The 18,454-nt window shown below is 43.2% G+C and overlaps 1 protein-coding gene across 4 annotated transcripts in view; it reads right to left on the reverse strand.

Annotated features, from left to right (window-relative positions):
* Positions 1 to 18,454, reverse strand: part of LOC132380763 (transcription cofactor vestigial-like protein 2) — a 35,965-nt gene that overhangs the window by 11,064 nt on the left and 6,447 nt on the right. The window lies entirely within an intron of this gene.

Below are 18,454 nucleotides of genomic sequence, written 5' to 3' on the forward strand. Positions count from 1 at the left end.
AGGGCAGACAAACTGTGGGTAGAGAGATGGAAAGCGGGAGAGAGGAAAAGAGAGAGATGGGGAGAGTCGGAGAGAGAAAGAGATGAGAGAGGTGGAAAGAGGGAGGGAGAGGGAGAGAGAGAGAGAGAGAGAGGAGAGAGAGAGAGAGAGAGAGAGAGAGAGAGAGAGAGAGAGAGAGGGAGAGAGAGAGGGAGAGAGAGAGGGAGAGAGAGAGGGAGAGAGAGAGAGAGAGGGAGGGAGGGAGGGAGGGAGAGAGAGAGAGAGAGAGAGAGAGAGAGAGAGAGAGAGAGAGAGAGAGAGAGAGAGAGAGAGAGAGAGAGAGAGAGAGAGAGAGAGAGAGAGAGAGAGAGAGAGAGAGAGAGAGAGAGAGAGAGAGAGAGAGAGAGAGAGAGAAAGAGAGAAAGAGAAAGAAAGAAAGAAAGAGAGAGAAATGCCCAGAGCATTAGTTATTGAGTCCTTGAAAGTGAGTCTACAGTTGTGGAACTATTAAGTGTTGCGGTGAGTGCAGTTATCCACACTGTTTCAGGAGCCTTATGCTTGAAGAGTAATAATCATTCCTGAGCCTGCTGTGGGACCTAAGGATCCTGTACCCCCCTTCCTGATGGCAGCAGCAAGAAGAGAGCATGGCCAGGGTGGTGGGGGTCCTTGAAGATGGATGTAAGGCAGGGGTTACATTGGCAAGTTGGTTTGACTGCATCTCACTTTTAGATGCATGCTGTTCATACTGATCACTTAATCACATCAGGGTGCAGCGAGGTAGGACAAGGGATAATGGTTAACAAGGTGCAGAATATAGAGTTACAGTTAAAGAGAAAGTGCAGACAATGAGGTGTGAGTTCATAACGGGATAGACCACCTTATCATACAGAGAACCGTTCAATAGTCTTATAACAGCTGGATAGAAGCTGTATTGACTGGAGATTAGAAACAGGGTCATAAAGAAAGCTTTTGGCACATTGGCCTTCATAAACCAAAGTATTGAGTACAGAAGATGGGATGTTATGCTTAAGTTGTATAAAAGTATGGTGTGCAGTTTTGGTGGGGTATGGCGGGCTATGGTCCCGGAGTTGGTCAATGGGAGTAGGCAGTTTAAATCATTTTGGCACAGACTGGATGGACTGAAGGATGTGTTTCTCTGCTGTACTTCTCTATGACTATGAATGAGGGGGGAATATCATTATATGCTATGGAATATGAAAGGCCCAGAAAGAGTGTACATGGAGAGGATGTTTCCAATATTGGGGAGTCTAGGACCAGAGGGTAATGAATTATGTAGGTGGATTACAACAACTCCACCAGACAGTCTCTCTTCTCCCCACTCACATCAGGCAGAAAACACAAAAGCCTGAAAGCACATTCCACCAGGCACAGGGACCATAAGCTATAGAAGCAGAATTAGGATATTTAGCCCATCAAGACTGCTCTGCCATTCCATCATAGCTGATTTATTACCCCATTCTCCTAGCTTCTTCCCATAACCTTTGACACCTATTAACCTCAATTCAAAATACAAGGATGCTCCCTTAGAACTGAGACGAGGAGACCTTTCTTTAGGCAGAGGGTGGTGTATCTGTGGAGGCTGTGAAGGCCAAGTCATAGGGTATATTTAAATTGAGGTTCATAGTGGATTCAGGCCAGTACATCACGGGTAAAGCCCTCAGAACCATTGAGCACACCTACTTGAAATGCTGTCGTAGGAAAGCAGCATCCATCATCAGAGATTACCACCACCCAGGTCATGCTCTTTTCTCAATGCTGCCATCAGGCAGAAGGTACAAGAGCCTCAGGACTTGCACCACCAGGTTCAAGAATAGTTACCACCCATCAACCATCAGGCTCTTGAACAAAAGGGGATAGCTACACTCAGTTGTCCAACCATTGTGATGTTCCCACGACCAATGATCTCACTTTAAGGACTTTTTCTCTCATTATCTCATGTTCTCACTATTTATTGCTATTTATTCACATTTGCTTTTCCACAGTTTGCAGTGCTCTCTGGTTGATCTTTCATTGATCCCGTTATAGTTACCGTTCTCAAACAAGAGAAAATCTGCAGATGTTGGAAATCCAAGCAACACACACACACACAAAATGCTGGAGGAACTCAACAGGCCAGGCAGCCTCTGTGGAAAAGAGGATAGTCGACGTATTGAGTTCATCCAGCATTTTGTGCGTATTGATAGCTATTATTCTATAGATTTGCTGAGTCTGCCTACAGGAAAATAAATCTCAGGGTTATATATGGTTACAAATATGTACTTTGATTATAAAATTTACTTTACTCTTTCGCTTTGGTCCTCGACTAGCAAGGGTATCAAAGGTTATGGGGAGAAGGCAGGAGAACGGGGTTGTGAGGGATAATAAATCAGCCATGGTAGAATGGCGGAGCAGACTCAATGGCCCAAATGGCTTAATTTTGCTTTCATGTCTTCTGGTCCTTGAACCTGATGGTACGTGCTTTCAGGCTTTTGTATTTTCTGCTCGATGTGAGAGGAGAAAAAGAGAGACTGTCTGGTGGGAATCTTTGTAATAGAAACATAGAAACATAGATAATAGGTGCAGGAGTAGGCCATTCGGCCCTTCGAGCCTGCACCGCCATTCAGTATGACCATGGCTGATCATCCAACTCAGAACCCTGTACCTGCTTTCTCTCCATACCCCCACATAGCCACAAGAGCCATATCTAACTTCTTAATCTACCCACTTAACTTGTTACCGCGGCAACGTGAAGTGTAAACAGAGTCCATAGAGAGGAGGCCGGTTTTCGTGACGAGCTGAGTTATGACCACAACTCTGAGTCTTCTCGCAGTCTTGGAACATGAAAACCTCGTGTTATCATTCTCTGCTGTGAATTAGTTTAACTATAGGCGTTATGGAAATCAAAACAAATCAACACATGGGGGCGAATATTTACCGTGTGAGAGACTAAACAGACCAGTGCTCAAAATCAAGAGAAAGAGAGAATCTAATCAATAAAGATAAAGCTTTATTTATCACATGGACATCGAAACGTGTAGTGAAATGCGTGTTTTGCTTCAAACCAAATCAGCGGGGATTTTGAAAGTGTTCTCACGCGTCCAGCGGCAACATTGCATGCTGACTCTTCGCTGATTCTAACTGGTACGTCCTTGAAATAAGGAAGGGACCCAGAAGACCCAAGAGAAGCCCATGCAGTCACGGGGAGAATGTACAAACTCCTGCAATGCTGTGGTGAAATCGAACTCCAATCAGAGATCGTTGGTTCTGCAAAGTGAAGCACTAGCAACTATACCACTGTGCTACCCAAAATGAAAAAAAAAATCCTGACAGGATGGATGTACACCATGGGTTCCCAAACATTTTTTTAATGCCATGGACCCCTACCATTAATGGAGGGGTCCATGGATCCCATGTTGGGAATTCCTAACGTAGACGTTGCACTGATTTGGGCCTCTAGAAGCAGGGGGGTCACAGCCTCAACATTAGTGATAAGAACAAAAAACGCTAAATAGACTCAGCAGGACAGGGAGCAAAGTTTGAGGAAAGTGAAACAAAGTTTAAAACTTCAGGCGGAAGGTCTAGCTTTGAATGTAACTCCAAGCCCCATCATCGAGGTTGCAAACATATTAATCAGAAGCAATAGAAAGCCACTTGATCCATGTTGGCCATTCAGCGACATTAAAGTTCAATGTACATTTATTATCGTTCGTTTGTTATGTACCATGTCATATTGACCTGGGCGATCATGGCCTTTCCGTGACCACGATTGATCTTGGCAATTTTTTCTACAGGATGTGATTTGCCATTGCCTACTTCTGGGCAGTGTACTTAAAGACAGGAGACCCTCTCCTCCCCAACCCATTACTAATACTCTTCTGAGGTTGTCTGCCCGGTGTCAATGGTTGCATAATCAGGACTTGTGATGTGCACCGACCATCCACCATCAGCTCCTATGGCTTCATGTGACCCTGATTCGGGGGGGGAGGGGGAGCGCTGAGCAGGTGCTACACCTTGCCTAAAGGCAACCTGCAGGCCAGCGGAGGGAAGGAGCACCTTACACCTCCTTTGGTAGAGACGTATTTCCACTCTACCACCAGGAGATTTATTATCAAAGCCCATATATGTCACCATGTATAACCCTGAGAATTCTGAATAATTAAAATCAATACTTCAACCATCTTACAAGCTCCTTAAGACTCATAGATGAAATCCATCGGTACCCACTGATGAGTCAGCCAACAATCACTACAATTTGCTCAGTGCCACATTACAGGTGATGGTAATTATTCCAATTTCCTCCTTTCTTTCCAATTCCAGATTTACAGATTTATTTCTTGAATGTTACATATATCCTTTCAAATAAAATCTGATGCTGAATACATATTTGTTTCATTTGCTATCTCCTTACTTACCACTATCAATTCCTCAAACTCATGTTCCTTGGTCACCACTTAAAAATTAAATATCCATTAATTTAAACATCACCACCATTGAGGACATCTTCGAGTGGTGGTACCTCATTCATCTTGAAAGACCCTCACCACTCATGACACGTCCTCTTCTCATTACTATCTTTCGGGAGGTGGCACAGTATCTTGAAGACCCACGCTCAGCAATTCAGTAACAGCTTCTTCCCTTCTGTCATTAGATTTCTGAACACAACCTTGTGATTCCTTTTCTTGTACTACTTACGTTTGAATTTTATCATAATTTTATGTCTTTGCACTGTGGTGGTGGTTGTCCACTGGGTGTCAGACGATGACAGAAAGCAAGAGTGGAGAGTTTTCAAAGTGGAAAAACCGTTGCACTGGGGCAGTTCCACTCCTTCGACCTCAGACGTCTAGGTCCAGAGGTACGATCAAGAGTCACAAACTGGGGTCTTCCTTGGTTGCAATGGATGTCGGTGACATGTTCTATGCCTCGTCGCTCCCTTCACTCTCCATGGAGCATTGTTCTACTGCCTTCCTGGCCACTGGATCTCACTGTAGATCTCATCTACCAAGTCCGCTGGAGCTGACCCCGCATTCAAGGACAGGCATGTCCCTATCTTCACTAGGGTATGAGGCCTGCTGGTTACCCTTACCTGGTTTAGCCTAACCGTTGAAGTGGTGTACAATGGGGACCAAAGTTGAGTGATCTGTCCCAAAATGGACACGACATCAAGCCCTTTCAACAGATGTGCTACCCCAAACACTGTAATACTGTTACAAAGCAACAAATTTTACATAATCAAAGTCAGTGATAACAGATCTGATTTGTACTGCCTCCCTATGCACTAGTTTGTTGTTTAAATCATTCACTAAGAGCAATGTGTAAAAGTATGTGAATGGCGTACGTTATCACACCACCATGTCATATGACTGCCTTGCTTAAAGTAAAAAAAAGTTAATGTACATGAATTATCTCCCAGATCCCTTGATTTTCTTTCAATTAGTTTAATACTTTGGAACTACAAAACTTTTTTAGAAAAAGTTTTTTAAACACAAGAAATTCTACAGACACTGCAAGTCAGGAGCAACAGACACAAAACGCTGGAGGAGCTCAGCAGGTCAGGCAGCGTCTATGGAAATGAATAAACAGGCTACATCTCAGGCCGAGACCCTTCTTCAGGACTGGAAAGGAAAGGGAGAAGATGCCAGAATAAAAGAAGTGGGTGGGTGAGGGGAAGGAGGCCAGCAGGAAGGTGATGGGTGAAGCCAGGTGGGTGGGAAAGGTCAAGGGCTGGAGAAGAAAGGAATCTGTTAGGAGAGGAGAGTGGACCAGTAGAGGAGGGGACTCAGGGGGAGGTGACAGGCAGGTGAGAAGAGGCAAGAGGCCAGAGTGGGGAATAGAACAGGTAATCTATACTTCACGTCTCACCATCTCTTATTATTACAATTGTCCTCTTCTACTATTACCATTGGGGAGGAGGTACTGGAGCCTGAAGACCCACACGTGATGTTTTCAAAGCAGCTTCTTCCCTTCTGCCATCAAATTTCTGAACTGCACTATTCAGTTATTTTTATTTTACCAGAGTAATTTGTATGCTGCCACAAAGCATCAAATTTCACAATGTATATCAGTTAAAAAACCCTTCTGTTATTTACTGAGATATAGTGTGGAACAGCCCCTTCCAGCCCTTCGGTCCTCACTGACCAGCAACCACTGATTTAATCTGGCCAAGCTATGGGACAATTTACAGTGACCAATTAACCTACTAACCGGTACGTCTGTGAACTGTGGGAGGAAACCGGAGCAACTGGAGAAAATCCACAGGGTCATATTGAGAAAGTACAAACTCTTTACAGACAGCGGCGGGAATTGAACCCAGGTCGCCTGAACCGTAAAGCACGCTGACCACTACGCTACCGTGCTGTCTATTTCTCTCACTTTCTTGGAGATTGATCAACAAATTATTGTTCTGAAATAAAATGCAGACAAGAGGGTCAATAAAAAAGACAAAGAGCCACAACTTCTCAGCACTGTAATACTTAAACCATAAGATCATAAGATATAGGAGCAGAATTAGGCCATTCATGTCACAGCCACGGATTTGGCAGTGCAGCAGATTTGGCAATTGTGCTCGTGAATATGCATGTGTCAGCTAATTATTATTTCACTGTGATAATATTTAACTCTATTCATTCCGTTGGAGTATTTGTCAAGACTTGAACATAGCAAAACTTCGCTGCCTGCATTCCTCCTTGCCTGAGAAATTGTCGAGTCAACTGACTCTGAAGACTAGCGGTATTCATTTAATTCTCAGTTGTTCTTTTCAGCCGCAGTGTCGGCTTCATTTTCCGTTTGAGAGTTTTAGTTAACGGCCCTGATTGGCCTAGCGTTTATTGTTTTATTTCCCTTTAACACTGTTCGCATTAAAGTCTGTAATCGATCGACCTGCTTCAGTGTCTCTCATTCCGCACTTGGGCCATATCTGAAATTGGTGACAACTCAGCCCATCGAGTCTGCTCTGCCATTTCATTGTGGCTGATCCGTGTCCCAATCTCTTGCCTTCTCTCTGTATCCATTCATACCCTGTCTAATCTATTGACCTCTGCCCTAAATATACCCAATGATTGGACCTTCCCAGCTGCTTGTGACAATGAAGTCCACAGATTCAAAGTTCAATGTTCAAAGTAAATTTATTATCAAAATACACCACATACAACCCTGACATTTTTTCCTGCAGGTTTATGTAGCAAATCTATAGAACAGTAACTGTGAACATCAGGAACTGTAAACAAACTACAAATGTAGATAATAAATAAATAGGAATAAATAACGAGCATGAAATAACAAGATGAAAAGAGTCATTAAATGAGTGTAGTTTTCCCCTTTTGTTCAAGAACCTGATGGGTGTTGGGTAGTAACTGTTCTTGAAGCTGGTTTCTAAGTCCTGACGCTCTTGTACCTTCTAACCAATGGCAGCAGCCAGAAAGGAGCATGGCCTGGGTGGTGAGGATCTTTGATGATGGATATTGCTTTCCTGCAGCAATGTTTCGTGTAGATGTGCTCAATGGTTGGGTGGGCTTTACCCATGATGGACTGGGCTGAATCCACTATCTTTTGTAGTATATTCCACTTAAAGGCATTGGTGTTCCCGTACCAGGTCACAATGCAGCCAGTCAGCTCACTTTCCATGATACATCAATAGAAGTTTGCAAAGGTTTTTGATGACATGTTGAATTTCTGCAGACTCCTAAGGAAGCAGAGGCACTGTTGTGCTTTCATCACAATTATATTTAAATGAGTGGTCCAGGACAGGTCCTCTGAGATAGTGACACCCAGGAATTTAAAGTCGCTTCGATGATTACTGGTTCATGGACCTCTGGTTTCCCTCACCTGAAGTCTACCATCAGTTCCTTGGTCTTATTGACATTGAGTGAGAGGCTGTTGTTATTACGCAACTCAGCCACATTTTCAATCTCCCTCCTGTATGCTGATTCATCACCACCTTTGATACGGCCCACAACAGTGGTGTGATCAGTAAACTTGTATATGTTGTTGGAGCTGTACTTAGCCACACAGTCATAGGTGTAAAGTGAGTAGAGCAGGGCTCTAAGTACACATACCTGCAATACTTCTGTGTTGATGGAGATTGTTCAAAGGTCTAATTTAATGTCAGAGAAGTGTATACAATATACATCCTGAAATGCTTTTACTTCGCATGTGGAGGAGATATTTTTGCCAAATCTGAATTGACTGGTGTCTACAAGTGAGGAAATCCATGATCCAATTGCACAAAGGATATTGAGGGCCAGGTCTTGGAGTTTACTTTTGAGGGGATGATGGTGTTAAATGCCAAGCTGTACTCGATAAGGAGCATCCTGATGTATGCATCTTTGCTGTCCAGATGTTCTAGGGTTGTTTAAAGAGCCAACAAGACAGCATCTGCTGTAGACCTGTTGCTTTGGTAGGCAAATTGGAGCAGACCCAAGTCACCATTCAGACAGGAGCTGATATGCTTCAACACCAGCCTCTCAAAACACTTCATCACTGTGGATGCAAGAGCCACTGGGCGATAGTCATTCATACAGTTTACCATCTTTTCCTGGGCACTGGCACGACTGAAGTCTGCTTGAAGTAGGTGGGTACCACACATTCACACATTGTTGGAGTGAGAGGATGAAGATGTCCGAGAATACACCAGCCAGCTGGTCGGCACAGGTCTTCAGTACTCGGCCAGGTATTCCATCTGGACTGGATGCTTTCCTTGGATTCACTCTCTTGTAGGCAGCCCACACGTCATCTTCAGATACTGAGACCAAAAGATCATTCAGAGTTATGTGTGCACAATGGTTTCTCCCTGTTTGGATGATCAAAGCGAGCAGAGGAGGCATTGAGGCATTGAGGGAAACTCTGTTGTGCCCTATGTTGCAGGATTTAACTTCATAGGAGGTTATAGCATTCAAATCCTAACAGAGCTGTCGAGCGTCCCTCGTTGATTCCAGTCTAGTCCAGAATCTCCACTTCAGCTGAGAGATAGCTTTCCAGAGATCATACTTTCACCTCTTCTTCTCTGTGGATTGTCACCTTGGAGAAGCTTGTGTGGTCCTGAGATCCCGAGAGTGATGCCGTCTGGAGCTATGCTCCTGGTAGGGTCACCCATGGCGGTAAGGTTGAGGGTGAGGTCCAAGACCTCAACGGTGGAACAGGCGGACCAAGTTACTTCGAACTCAATGGATGTGAAGTTGGATGAAGGCTGCAACAAATCCGTCAGCTCCAATCGTCGTGGTTTCCATGCCATTGGAATCAGTTGGTTGATTTGTGAAGTATCGTGTGCTTCTTGGAGTGCAACATCAAGTGCATGTTAAACAAATACTCACGCAAGTGTCTTCGCTCTGTGGAAATGGAATGAAGACCATCATCCTCGACCTCGAGGGATAGCCATGACAATAACTTGCACCTCTTGTAACATTCTTGATCTCCAAACTTGAATGCCTCTGATCTGGCTCTCAGCAGGTTCCAGATTTCATCATTCATCTAGGGCTTCTGATTGGGGAAAGCATTGAATGATTTTGTGGGGACTCTCTCATCCACAGCTGTTTTAATAAAGTTTGTAACAACCCTGGTGTAGTCATTCAGGTCCTCAGATGTGTTCTCAAACATGGCCCAGACCACTGACTTCAAGGCAATCATGTAACCATTCCTCTGCCTCCCGTGACCACCTCTTAGTTGTCTGATCTCGGGAGCCTTGCTCTTTAGGTAGTAGGAGTGCAGCCAAATGATCTGATTTGCCAAAATGCAGTCTCGGGAAAGAATGATAGGTGTTCCTTATCTAGTGTGTTAGGACTTCTGGTGCAACAAGTTACATGCTGGTGGCAATTGGACCGGGTTCACTACTCTCTGGCTAAAGAAATTCCTCCTCATCTTCATTCTAAAAGGCTGCTCCTCTCTTCTGAGTCTGTATTCTCTGGTTTTAGACTCCCTCACCATATGAAACATCCTCTCCAAATCCACTCTATCGAGGCCTTTCAGTATTTGAGAGGCTTCAATCAGATCGCCTCTCATTCTTCTGCATTCCATTGAGTAGAAGTCCAGAGCCGTGAAACACTCCTCAAATTACCAGCCTTTCAATTCTGGAATCATTTTTGCAAATCCCCTTTGAACCTTTTCCGATGTCATCACATTCTTTCTAAGATAAGGGATCCAAAACTGCCCACAATCCTCAACTGAGGCCTCACCAGTGGCTTATAAAGCCTCAACACTGCTTTGGTATTCTAGTCCTCTCAAATTGAATGCCATTATTGGATTTGCCTTTCCTCACCACCGACTCAACCTGCAAATTAATCTTCATGGAGTCCTGCACGACGACTCCCAAGTCCCTTTGCAACTCGTATTTTCGGATTTTCTCTCCATGTTGAAAGTAGCCTACACTTAATATTTCTTCTACCAAAGTGCATGGCCGTACACTTCCCAACACTGTAAAGAGTTGCTAGTGCTTTACATTCCAAAGGTACACAATTCAATGCACAATCTTTCAAATGTGTTGGTCATTGACACAAAAATGATGCATTTCACTCCATGTTTTGAAGTGACAAATAGAGCTAACTTTTAATTTTTTTAAAAAAAATCTTTTTTACCATATCCTGAAGGACCCCATGAAGGATGGACCTGGGGATGACATTTCCAGTTGGTCAGAGATGAGATGACGTGAGCTTCTGCCCTGAGGAAAGCCACGAGGAACTCGTATCTCCCTCGCAAGGCTTGAGTATGTGAATAATTCTCAGGTGGGATTATGATAAGCAGGATGGTAAATGGTTGCCAGCAGTGGGCAGGAACCTTATGTTTAAAAGTGATTCCAATCTTTTTGAAAGCTCACCTTGGATGGTCCCAAGCCCAGCGGTGGGAGAAGTAGCTGGGGCTGGCAAACCCATCCCGTAAACACCCAGAGCTACAGAAGCCCCAAAGACGTCATCCTCGGGAGAGGAAGGATCTTTGCCTAGAAGATGTATGAGGTCATGCGGTGAAAGTGGAAGCCACGGGGGCCAATCAAACTTCAGCCCAGGATAGAGGACTCTGGCCAGCTGATGTCAGCGGCTTATGCCCCAGTAGGGGTGATTGGCTCAAGAAGAAAGCAACCTTATTGAAGGTTTGAACAGATTCGAGGAGCTAAGCAACTTCCACTTGCTCCTAACTTGTGCATTCAAAGAACTGCTGAATTTCCTCTCCATGTCATACATTTTCTAAGATTCCCTGATAGCGACATAGCGGATTTCCTGCTGCAGTGAGACTCGAGTACCAATGGAATGTAAGACACTATAAGCGTTAACCAGTTTAGTGACCGAAATAGAACTAGTGAGCGAGGATCCTATTATTAGTTAGTATCCGCAGCCACTGCAAGGTCAACTAAGTTTCAAGATAAAATCACTTCTGGAAACATGCGTTATATTTAGAAGGGCATATTATTGAACATAACTACCTGATTAGGGATGTTGATAAATTAAATCTGATGACTAGACATTTCTCAGCACTAAGAACAATGAGATATATAAATGAACTGAGTTACCTCTTCACTGATTTAACCATTTGAACATTGAAACGTACAGGCCCTTGGTCCCCACAATGTTCCACTGATCTTTTAACTGATCAATCTAACCCTTCCTTCCTGCATTCAGAACTGAGCAAAAGCACCTAAGACTTTTGCACGGTACTGTTCTAAAAGGGGCTAACTACACTCACTTGCCCATCCATTGAGATGTTTCCACAACCAATGATCTCACCTTAAGGACTTTTTCTCTCATTACCTCATGTTTTCCTTATTTATTGATATCTATTTATATTAGCATTTGCACAGTTTGTTGTCTTCTGCACTCTGGTTGATCTTTCATTGATCCTGTTTATAGTTACGACTCTATAGATTTGTAGAGTATGCCCGCAGGAAAACGAATTCCAGGGTTGTATGTGGTGGCAAGTACGTACTCTGATAATATAATTTACTTTGAACTTTGTCAATGTGGAGCGGAGAGCAAGTTTGTAAATCTGGCGGAAGGAAAGGCTGTTGGGAATGGTGAGGGTGGAGCAGCCCAGGAGGGTGTGGTACTTTTGGCAGAGAAGGGGTGTGAGTGTGGGGGTATGGCGTGAGTGGCAGACTCACCCAGCCCTGAGGCACCAGAAAAGGTCATTTGATTCCAAACAATCGGTTTATTGATCATTACAGAATGTCTCACTGGTGCTTACCGCTCCCTCCCCTCTCCCTTTCCCTTTTCCCAACTATGCTTCTCTTCTTAGTCCACAATAGAGACCCACATTAGAATCAGATTTATTATCACTCACATAGGTCATGAAGTTTGTTTCTTTTTGTGTCAGCAGTACAGAGCAATACATAAAATGATAACTACAACACTGTGCAAAAATCTTCTGCACCCTAGCTTTATCATCATCATTATGTGCTATGTTATATGATATGGGCAACCCCAGCTATATATTTATGCCTAAGATTTTTCCATAGTACTGTATCCTCAATTTTTATTTCATCTAAGCATCCAAAGTTCAAAATAAATGTATTATTAAAGTACACATATGTCACCATATCCAACTCTGAGATTCATTTTCCTGCGGGCATACTCAGCAAATCTATAGAATAGTAACTATAACAGGATTAATAAAAGATCAACCGGAGAGCAGAAGACAACAAACTGTGCAAATACAAATTTAAGCAAATAGCAATAAATAATGAGAACATGAGATAATGAGATAAAGAGTCCTTAAGATGAGATCTTTGGTTGTGGGAATATCTCAATGACGGGCAGGTGAGTGTAGCTAACCCCTTTTATTCAGGAGCATGATGGCTGAGGGGTAGTGACTGTTTTTGAACTTGGTGGTGCAAGTCCTGAGCCTCTTGTACCTTCTACCTTGATGCCAGCAGTAAGAAGAAAGCATGACCTGGGTGGTGAGGATCTCTGATGATGTTTGCAGTTTCCCTATGACAGTGTTTCATGTAGATGTGCTCCGCGGTTGGGAGGGCTTTACTCATGATGTACTGGGCTGAATCCACGACCTTTTGTCTATCTAGGATTCTCTTAAAAAGTCAATAATGGACCTGCCTCCAGCACCACACCTGGAAGATTAGGTCCCTCATATGGAAATATTATTGGTATTGGTTTATTGTAGTCACAGCTAGCAAGGCACAGTGAAAAGCTTATCTTGCACTCTGACCATACATATCAATTCATTTCATCGTGCATTGAGATGTCACAAAGAAAAATAATAATAGAGTATGACATAGAAGAAGAATTAGGCCATTTGGCCCATTGAGTCTGCCCCATTATTTTGTTACAGATGATCCATTTTCTCTCTCAGCCCCAATCTCCTCCCTTCTCCCTGAATCCCTTCATGCCTTGATTAATCAAGAATCTATCAACCTCTGCCTTTAATATACCCAATGACTTTGCCTCCACAGCCACCTGTGGCAACAAATTCCATAGATTCACCACCCTCTGGCTTAAGAAGTAGACACCCGTCTATTCTGAGGCTGTGACCTCTGGTCCTAGACTGTCATACCATAGGAAACATCAAGTCTACATCCACTCTATTGAGGCCTTTCAACATTCAATAGGTTTCAATGAGATCACCTTTCATTCTTCTGAATTCCAGTGATTAGAGACCCAGGGCCATAAAACACTCTTCCTATGACAAGTCCTTCAATCATGGAATTATTTTCATGAAACTCCTTTGAAGGTTTAAAGGTTTGAACCTCCTTTGATTGAAGAATAAAGTGCATCAGTTGCTGATAAAGTGCAATGCTGGTAGACAATAAGGTGCTAGAAGTCAGGGAATCCCAGCCTGGGGTCCATAGACCCCTTGGTTAATGGTAGAAGTTCATGGCATAAAAAAGGTTGCACTAGATCATGAAGACAAGTGTTCTTACTATTTACTAGGGAACCGATATTAGTTCGATACTCTACGTACAAGTATACGTGTGCACAGGAACAATTAGAAACCCACTGGCACACTGCATCGGATAAGCAGCATTCACAAGAAAAAATAATCAAACACAATATTTTACAAGGAAGAACACAGAACAATACATACAAAATGCTGAAGGAATTCAGCAGGTCGAGCAGCATCGACAGAAATGAATAAACAGTCGATGTTTCACGCCAAGACCTTTCTCCAGGAAGGGGGAGATGCGAGAATAGAAAGGTGGGGGACGGGGAGGAGGATAGCTAGAAGGTGGTAGGTGAAGCCAGGTGGGTGGGAAAGGTAAAGACCTGGAGAGGAAGGAACCTGGTAGGAGAGGAGAGTGGACCATAGGAGAAAGGGAAGAATGGAGAGCACTAGATGAGGTGACAGGTAGGTGAGATAGGGGTAGAACAAAAACTATTTTAATTCAATGACATTGAAGTGGGCAGTGTTGGTAAATCATTGTGATTAGGGCTATCAAGATTCAAGAGTTCAAAGTAAATTTTATTGTCAGATTACATATATGTCACCATATATGTCAACTCTGAGATTCATTTTCTGGTGGCATATTCAGCAAATCTACAGTAGAGTAACTTGAAAGAGAGTCCATTAGTTGTGGGAACATCTCAACGATAGGGCAAGTGAATGTAGATATCCTCTTGTGTTCAACAGCCTGATGGTTGAGGGGTTGTGACTGCTATTTAGTTCAAGACTCGAATATGATGTCTTTATATATGATTTTCTTTGTAATTTAAAGAAGAATATTAAACTTCCAGTAAGGACTGCTTGTTATGTAATCATTGTAAAGAAACTGACATCGACAGCATTACTATGGCATGGTTTGGCAACTTCAACCATCTCTTGGACAATTCTAATGTGGGGATTACTTGTCCAAGGGACACAGTTGTTTGAAAATGCCAGGGTCAAGTTATTGATTGGTAGAGGGTCAAAATCCTCACATTTTTCATAAAAAGCTGGTCTTGAACATGGACCCTGAGTTTCCGTAGCGGTTCTCACAGCCTTATGTCATCCCAGAGCACTTGATGGCCAATGAGGTATTGACGATAAGACTGTAAGATAAAGTGTTAAGCTCCAACAACTATTTTCATATTTTACTATCTCATTTTCTGAATTTAAAATATATTTAAGTAGGATTTCTTGCACTAATTTATAAAATATTTTGGATCATGTCAAATCAAAAGAATCTTTCCAAAACCTGTTCACAATTTACTGAAAATTAAAAATCAAAATTGTGAGGCTGAAAAGGTATTCATCCTCTTTGTAACTACTACACTAACTTTCCTCACGTGCAATATACAGTATTACCTTACCAACTCACCCAGTCTGTTGATGTACAAAATTGGAGGATCACCTGTTTTCAATGAATTCATAAGAACAAATACCACCTCTCTCTGTAAGGTCCAACAGTGTGATAGATTTTCAACAGACCAAACCAAAATGAAGATAAAAAAGCATTCAGGAAAAGTCAGGGAAATGATAATAGAGAAGCATAAATCTGGGGAAAGGTATAAGACCATCACAAATGCATTGAATATACACAGCCACACTACCTAGGTCAGGCTGTCATTCTAAACTCAGTTGCCAGAGAAGAATAGCATTTGTAAGAGGGGCTACTCTAATGCCAACAGTGACTCTGAGTAAGCTGCAGAAGTCAGTGGCTGCAACTGGAGATGAAGTTCATGGCTCCACAATCTCTAAGGCCTTGGACAAAAAGGGTAATTATGGAAGAATGGCAAGAAAGACGCCCTGGCTTTTTTTTTAAAAAGGATCTTCTTGCCCCCTAATGACTTTGCAAAGTGTCACTAAGAAGATACTGCGAAGATGTGGAAGAAGGTTTTGTGGTTGGATGAAACTGAAGAAGAACTTTTTGGTCTTAACACTAAGCGGTATGTGTGGTGCAAATCTAATATTGCACATCAGCCAGGCAACCCATCCCTACTGTAAAGTGTGGTGGAGGTAGCATCATGCTATGGGGATGCTCTTCAGCAGCAGGAACTGGAAATCTGGTCAGGCTTGATGGGAAGATAAATGCTGGATAAAACCCTGCAAGTCTCTGCCAAGCAGTTTAAACTGGGGCGGACGTTGGTCTTTCAGCAGGAGACAGCCCAAAGCTCACTGCCAAAAGCAACCATGGAGTGGCTTCAAATGAAGAGAATTGATGTCCTTGAGCAGCCCAGTCAGAGTCCTGACCTTAACTCGATCGAACGTCTCCAGCAGGAACTCAAGATTGCCGTCCCTTGTCACTCCCCGACTAACCTGGCACATCATGAGCAATTTTGGAAGGAGGAATGGGCAAATCTTGCTGCATCACATTGCACAAAGCTAATAAGAGGCTAATACGAAAAGACTACCGGCTGTAACAGCTGCAAGAGGTGGGTCAACTAAGTACTGATTAAAGGGGGATGAATACTTTTGAACCGCTGACATTTCAGTTTTTGAATTTTTAGTTTTCCATGTTTTACAATTTTCCCTGTGTTTTGTGGCTCTACTGCAAGAAAAGGAGCATGTGATTCACAAATAAACAGTTAAATTGGATCAAAATCCCTGGATGTAACATTCATTATATGATCAAAGGGCTGGGGGTTGAATATTTTTCCCAGGCACTGTAGGAGCAGAATTAGGCCATTTGGCCCATTGATTCTGCTCAGCCATTTCATCATGGCAGATCTATTTCCCTCTCAGCTACAATCTTCTGCCTTCTCCCCGTATCCCTTCATGCCCTGACTAATCAAGAATCTATCAACCTCTGTCTTAAATGTACCCTATGACCTGGGGATGAATTCCATGGATTCACTGTTCTGTGGCTAAAGGAATTCCTCTTCAGCTCTGTTCGAAATGGATGTCCCTCTATTCTGAGGCCGTGTCCTCTGGTCTTAGACTCCCCCAGCATAGAAAGCATCCTCTCCACGTCCACCCTATCGAGGCCTTTCAACAATAGATAGGTTTCAATGAGATACCCCCCCTCATTCTTCTGAATCCCAAGGAGTACACACCAGAGCCATCTATCGGTCCTTATGTGACAAGCCTTTCAATTATTTCTGTCAACCTCCTTTGAACTATCTCCAATATCAACATATCCTTTCTTAGATAAGGGGCCCAAAACTGGTCACAATACTCCAATGAGGCCTCACCAGAGCCTTATAAGGCCTCAACATTACATCCTTGATTTTATATTCTTGTGGTGCGTGGCCAAGTGGCTAAGGTGTTGGACTAGTGATCTGGAGGTTGTGAGTTCGAGCCCCAGCCAGGGTAGCGTGTGTGTCCTTGAGCAAGGCACTTAACCACACGTTGCTCCAGTCCACCCAGCTGAAAATGGGTACCGGTAAAATGCTGGGGGTTAACCTCGCGATAGACTGCCGTCCTATCCGGGAGAGTGGGGGGGAGTCTTGTACTCTCAGTTGCTTCACGCCATGGAAACTGGCATAAGCACCAGCCTGATGAGCCTCTAAGGCTCAGGACAGCCTTTAACTTTAACTTCTATATTCTAGTCCTCTCGAAATGAATGCTAACCTCACATTTGCCTTCCTCATCATCAACTGAATCTGCAAATTATTGACAATCTTGCAGAATAGAAGCACAGCAAGCCCCCAGAAAGGCAACATCACAACAACCAAACAATCTGGAGCAACAAAGAAACTGCTGAAGAAACTGGGAAACTTATGCAGAAAGTTTGAAGTTAATAACTCATCTCCTTTTACCTTCGGCCACAAACTTATCAATCACCCACCTGTGGACACTTTCTGGAGGTCAAAGATCCGTATGCTCCACGACCGCTGGACTAAGTGTGTAAATGTAGGAGGGGACTATGTTGAAAAATAAATCTGCTAGGTTTTCTAAAATCGACTCCTTCTACCTTAGGCCACAAACTTATCAATCACCCCTCATACAATGAAAGGTGGTACTTGCACGGTTGTTGTTGGGGGCACAGATGGGATTCTGCTTTTGATACATTACACATTTCATGAAAAAAAACATTCCAATGGGGGCAAAATTCTTTTAGGGTTCCCGATTTCTGGGAATAAGTTGTTATATCATCTTAATCATGGAGCTTAACTTTTCAGAATCAGCATCAGGCATAGCACCACTGACATATGTTGTGAAATTTGTTGGTTTTCAGCAGTAGTGTAATTTAATACATAAAAATACCATAAATTACAATTCAAAAAAATATATAAACACACACAAGTGAACTTCTGCCAATGTTGGAAATCCAAAGCAACACACACAAAAGTGCTGAGTGAACTCGACAGGTCACGTGAATAAACAGTTGATGTTCCAGGCCAAAACCCTTCCTCAGGACTGAGAAGTAAGGGGGAAGGATGCCAGAATAAAAGGTGGGCAGGAGGGGAAGGAGGACAAGCTAGAAGGTGATAGATGAAGCCAGGCGGGTGGGAAAGGTCGAGGGCCAGAGAAGAAGGAATTTGATAGGAGTGGAGAGTGGACCATAGGAGAAAGGGAAGGAGGAGGGAATCCAGGGGGAAGTGAGAAGAGAGCATAAATAGTACTCTTGGGTTGGCTCAATGTCCATTCAGAACCTGTATCAGGACATCTACGGCATCCCCCATAGAAA

Source organism: Hypanus sabinus, chromosome 24, assembly GCF_030144855.1.
Source record: "Hypanus sabinus isolate sHypSab1 chromosome 24, sHypSab1.hap1, whole genome shotgun sequence".
In the NCBI taxonomy this organism is placed as follows: domain Eukaryota; kingdom Metazoa; phylum Chordata; class Chondrichthyes; order Myliobatiformes; family Dasyatidae; genus Hypanus; species Hypanus sabinus.